This window comes from Myotis davidii, unplaced genomic scaffold, assembly GCF_000327345.1.
Source record: "Myotis davidii unplaced genomic scaffold, ASM32734v1 scaffold2091, whole genome shotgun sequence".
Lineage (NCBI taxonomy): Eukaryota > Metazoa > Chordata > Mammalia > Chiroptera > Vespertilionidae > Myotis > Myotis davidii.
In genome coordinates, this window is record NW_006282603.1 from 125,146 (window position 1) to 130,436 (window position 5,291).

Genomic DNA, 5,291 nt, shown 5'->3' on the forward strand with positions numbered 1-5,291 from the left:
GTGAAGGACTCCGCCCCCCCCCCCGCCACACGCACGAATTTCGTGCACAGGGCCTCGAGTGTAATTAAAAAGCTTGACAAAGTATCTGAGGGGGGAAATGACAGGGTACTGTGTGAGCATAAGGGGGCAGGATGAGCTTGTAAACCAAGACCCACAGCAAGAGCCAGGAGAAGAGCTTTCAAGGAGCGAGAATAGCAGGGCGTGCAAAGGCCCTGGGGCAGGAGAGGGGATTGCAGCCTGGAGACAAAAGAAGCGGGGACAGGACGGTACCTCCGCTTCCATGGACATCTTACGGGTTTTGGAATTCTTCCGAGAAGTAATGACCTGTCTTTGGAGGGTTGTAAGCAGAGGGTCATCAAATGTGGTTTACTTTTCAAAAAGACGGAGAGCAAGAGGGTACAGCCAGAAGCCTTTCAAAGCCCCTGGGCTCCCTCCCCCCCCAAGTCTCCCTGTCTTGGAGGCCGGCCAGGGGGCAGGCAGAGAGGCTCAGACAGGAAGGAGAAAGAGGGCTGCAAGAGGAATGGTTAGCATCACACGCCTCCCACTCACTGGCGTGTGCTCGTCCTCACCCACTCACCTGGCAGCTAATTTGAAGGCTGTTTGTTTATGCTGCGTTTTCTTACTCATCTAATCACGGGCAGGGGAGGTTCTGCAAGTTACGCAGCCAATCCAAGAACTCGGAGGTCAGGAAATGGGGTGACAGGAGTGGGTGGGCCAGGGGAATGAGGGAACCCAGCTGGACGTCCAGGGCCTTCGCACCTGGGGCGGGCTTCTGTCCTGCCCCCTTGGACGCACCCACCCGCAAAGCCTGCCTCCGTAACATCTCCAGTACAGCCAGGCCCAGGCGTGTTCCTGTGATATCTCCCCTAGCAGCTAGGACCCGCCCCAACTGTGAGCATGCCACGCCGCGAATGACTAAGGGCTGCAGTCTCCTGCCATCCTCGGCCCAGCGTCCATCATGGTGATGGTGGAGGTGTGCAGCCAGCCAGTGGGTGATGCTTGAACCCCGATGAGGCCTGGAATGCCCTCTAGGTGTTGGGGGGCGGGGATGGGGGCAGCGAAGAAGCAAAGACCTGGTGTTGGCTTCCCCCTTCCTTGGACCTGGGCAGGGAGGAGGCATTGCACAGACCTGAGGAGCCTGACTTGGGAGGAGTGCGTGGTGCACGGTACCACCCAGCAGGGCCTCCAGAATCAAGTCCCAGGTCCTCACAATATTTTTTTTTTTAAAAAAAAAGCTTCAATAAGATTTTTTTTAACTACAAAAAGAAATAGAATCTATACTAATAAAAGGGTAATATGCTAAATAGAGCAGATAAACCGGACGTCCTGCCAGACAAAGCCATGGTGGCGGGGGCTGAGGCAGAGGCGGTTAGGAGTGATCAGGCAGGCAGGCGAGAGGTTAGGGGTGATCAGGTAGGCAGGCAGGCAGGCAGGCAGGCAGGTGAGTGATTAGGAGTCAGCGGTCCCAGATTGCAAGAGGGATGTCTGATGAGAGGGATGTCTGCACCCCGGGCCCGCGTCCATCATGGTGGTGGTGGAGGTGTGCAGCCAGCCAGTGGGTGATGCTTGAACCCCGATGAGGCCTGGAATGCCCCCTAGGTATTGGGGGGGTGGGGATGGGGGCAGCGAAGAAGCAAAGACCTGGTGTTGGCTTCCCCCTTCCTTGGACCTGGGCAGGGAGGAGGCATTGCACAGACCTGAGGAGCCTGACTTGGGAGGAGTGCGTGGTGCGCGGTACCACCCAGCAGGGCTTCCAGAATCAAGTCCCAGGTCCTCACAATATTTTTTTTAAAAAAAAAGCTTCAATAAGATTTTTTTTAACTACAAAAAGAAATAGAATCTATACTAATAAAAGGGTAATATGCTAAATAGAGCAGATAAACCGGACGTCCTGCCAGACAAAGCCATGGTGGCGGGGGCTGAGGCAGAGGCGGTTAGGAGTGATCAGGTAGGCAGGGGAGAGCGGTTAGGGGCGATCAGGCAGGCAGGCAGGTGAGCAGTTAGGAGCCAGCAGTCCCGGATTGCGAGAGGGATGTCCAACTGCCTGCGGGATCAGGCCTAAACCGGCAGTCAGACATCCCCCGAGGGGTCCCAGATGGGAGAGGGTGCAGGCCGGGCTGAGGGACACTCCCCACCTTGCACGAATTTTGTGCACCAGGCCTCTAGTTCTAAAAAAAATGTCAACACTTAGTCTTACGTTACAAGAGATTTAAAAGTGAAGCATTTCCATGCTTTGCCTGCTGAGCTGTCAATCGGAGGGTGTCAGACCAAACCAGAGGGCAGAAGCCAGGCCAGGCGCAGGGGGCCGTGATGCAAGCTGGCGACCCCGGCAGCCTGCACGTGGAGGCGGGAGGGGGACCCCAGCAGGAAGCAGGGTGCAGACGGAGCATAACCGGCTGTGAGGAGAAACGTGAGCCTGGACACTGAGTCTGCCTCTGGGCACCCCGAGTGCAGACAAGCAGAGGATGCTGTGGGCCCATTTCACAGACCAGTAGGCTGAGGCCGACGGAGGCAGCCAGACAGCAACAAGCTCAGTCAGAAACCTCCCTCCCTGTGCCCCCTTTTAGTTCCAAGGACCTGCGGTCAGGTCGGGTGCCACACAACCTCGCGTGGGCTAGGCGGTCACCTGGGCATGACCTCACACGGATAAGACTTTGTCCAGCAGCGCCCACATCACAGACATGACTTTTTAGCCGGACCGGTTACACTGGCCACGGTGTCAGGCGGGTTCCAACGTCATTTCCACCACGACGAGACCTCAAAAAACACTGTGATGATCTCACTCATTTATGGATAATCAAGACCATTATAAACTGATGAACAAATATAGATACAGAGGGAGAGCAGCATCGAACAGACGGTCAAACTGCAGCGGGAAGGCCGGGGAGGGTTGGGGGGTAAGAGATCAACGGAAGGACTTGTATGCATGCAGATAAGCATAACCAATGGACACAAGACACTGGGGGTAGGGGGAGGCCAGGGGAAGGTCGAGAGAGAAAAAATAAAGGGGAGACATATGTAATACTCTTTGTAATACTTTAAGCAATAAAACAAAATTTTATTTTATTTTTTAAATATATTTTATTGATTTTTCACAGAGGAAGGGAGCGGGATAGAGAGTTAGAAACATTGATGAGAGAGAAACATCACCGGGACCTTTCAGTCCGCAGGCCGACGCTCCATCCACGGAGCCACACCGGTTTCGGCAAAACAAAATTTTAAAAAGAAAAAAAAACAACGCTGTGATGGCCAATGGGGTTGAACGTCACTTCCGGCCCAGCCATTTATCAGGGGAGTTGGAGCCCCGTACACCAAGGTGGTGGGTCCGGTCCCCAGTCAGGGCACCTGCAGGAATCAAGGAATAAATACATCGCTGTGTGCAACAACAAATGGTGCTTCTCTCTCTAAAAACATAATAAGTCCGTAAAACGGCGTCATTTCAGATGCAACAACCTGGCGGCTGCTCCTAGGTCAACTGGGGTTAAACGTCATTTCCATCCTCAGGAAGGTCAACGGGACGGTGCGGTCGCACTCAAATAAACGTCATTCCCGCGCCGTGAAAAGTGGCGCTTGGACAGACGTCATATCCGTCGCAGAGAAGGTCAAAATGACCAGGTGAACTGATTAAAACAACGTCACTTCCGTCGCGGAGGAGGTCCGGTGTGTGTAGTCAAGGTCCAAAAAAGTCATTCTGGCGCGACGAAAGGTCGAAGACGAGGGTCGCGCTCCAAAAGCGTCATTTCCGGCGCAAGGAAGGTCCTAACGGCTGCGCTGTCGAAGGGGAGCGACGTCAAAATGGCTGCGAATCGGCCCGGGATTCACATCCCTTCCGCAGCACAGGTCCAGCTGAAACGTCACGCTGCCTGCCACCCCCAAAGCGGATTTACACGTCTCTTCTGCCGCGTCTGAACGTCACGCCTGCTTGCGGCATGACGTCATCGGCCACGTCATTTTGGCAGCGACCGGGCATCCCTCCGAGTTTTGGTCACGCCGGCCTCAGCGTCGCCCGGGCTTAAAATTCGCCTGGGCCGCGAGCTCTCGGGGCTTGGCGGTCGTTTCCGCCGCGACGTGATGTCGGGGCAGGGCCACATCCGCGGGTGTGGACCTCACTGGGGCCGGGGGGACAGGACAGGAGCCCCTCGCCGGATGGGACGGCGGCGGTGAATGCGGTCCATCCCTGAGCCGACTTACTCCTGCAGGTATGGAATCCCTTTATTTTATAATTTTTTAAAAAATATTGTATCGCAAATCAGCGAGCTGGACCAGACGCCTTAAGGAGCCGATTAGTTAGGAGTCATCTTTACTGCGCGCAGATTCAGAGCAAATTCTGAACTCCCAGAGGAGGGAGCATTCTCTCTTTATATTCCTTTCAGGTCCTTTTGTCAGTTGTTTTCAAAATATATATATTTTATTGATTTTTTACAGAGAGGAAGGGAGAGGGATAGAGAGCCAGAAACATCAATGAGAGAGAAACATCCATCAGCTGCCTCCTGCACGCCCCCCACTGGGGATGTGCCCGCAACCCAGGTCCATGCCCTTGACCGGAATCGAACCCGGGACCCTTCAGTCCTCAGGCCGAGGCTCCATCCATTGAGCCACACCTGTTAGGTTTACCCAACTTTTTGAAGTGTGCAGATGACTTGATTAGGAAGTCCATCAAAAAGCATATACGGCGGGCCGGCGTGGCTCAGTGGTTGAGCGTCGACCCATGAACCAGGAGGTCACAGGTTCGATTCCCGGTCAAGGGCACAGGCCCGAGTTGCCGGCTGGATCCCCAGTGTGGGGCGTGCAGGAGGCGGCGGATCCATGATTCTCTCTCATCATTGATGTCTCTGTCTCTCCCTCTCCCTTCCTCTCTGACATCAATAAAAAAAATATTTTTAAAAAAGCACATACGACTGACCAGTTAACATTATCAACAGAAAAAACCCCTCTGTATTTTCTTTCCGAAACCCCAGTTCTTCCCCACTGGACCTTAGTCAGGGCTGAGCATGTCTCCCCTGGTTACAGAAACATCGAGAACGTGGGGAGCATCCTGACCAGCCTCCACCACTGTCGTCCTCTCTCCCATGGCATCACCTGTTCCTGGAATGCCCCTCCTCGGGTGCAAGTGTGACTGGGGCAAAGCCTCCTCCTCCTCTCTGTTGTCCCCTGGATAAGGTCTCCTCCCGTTAGCATGGCTTTAGACCTTTTATGATCTGCCCTCTGACCACCCCCAGCCTCTCTTCCTCTGGTGGTTGGGTTCTGGTTTATATGAAAATGGCAGTCTGTCCGTGCCCCCCCCCCCCCAT

General features: G+C 54.4%; 1 protein-coding gene and 1 long non-coding RNA gene across 4 annotated transcripts in view; one reads left to right on the plus strand and one right to left on the minus strand.

Annotated features, from left to right (window-relative positions):
- Positions 1–4,176, minus strand: part of LOC107182265 — a 19,355-nt gene extending 15,179 nt beyond the window's left edge. The window contains exons 1-2 of the long non-coding RNA XR_001512984.1: positions 4,106–4,176; positions 2,750–2,757 (exon numbers count right to left, since the gene is read on the minus strand). This is a non-coding gene — a long non-coding RNA (uncharacterized LOC107182265). The remainder of the gene's footprint in view (positions 1–2,749; positions 2,758–4,105) is intronic.
- MTHFS (5,10-methenyltetrahydrofolate synthetase (5-formyltetrahydrofolate cyclo-ligase)) overlaps positions 1–5,291 on the plus strand; it is an 88,478-nt gene that overhangs the window by 15,545 nt on the left and 67,642 nt on the right. The window contains exon 1 of one of the 3 annotated variants that reach the window (XR_001512983.1): positions 3,737–4,199. The exons of 1 other annotated variant lie outside the window; for it this stretch is intronic. The gene's annotated coding sequence lies outside the window, so the exon portion shown is untranslated. Of the gene's footprint in view, positions 1–3,736; positions 4,200–5,291 lie in introns of those variants that run through there. One more of the 3 variants, XM_015560592.1, reaches the window with a different exon arrangement.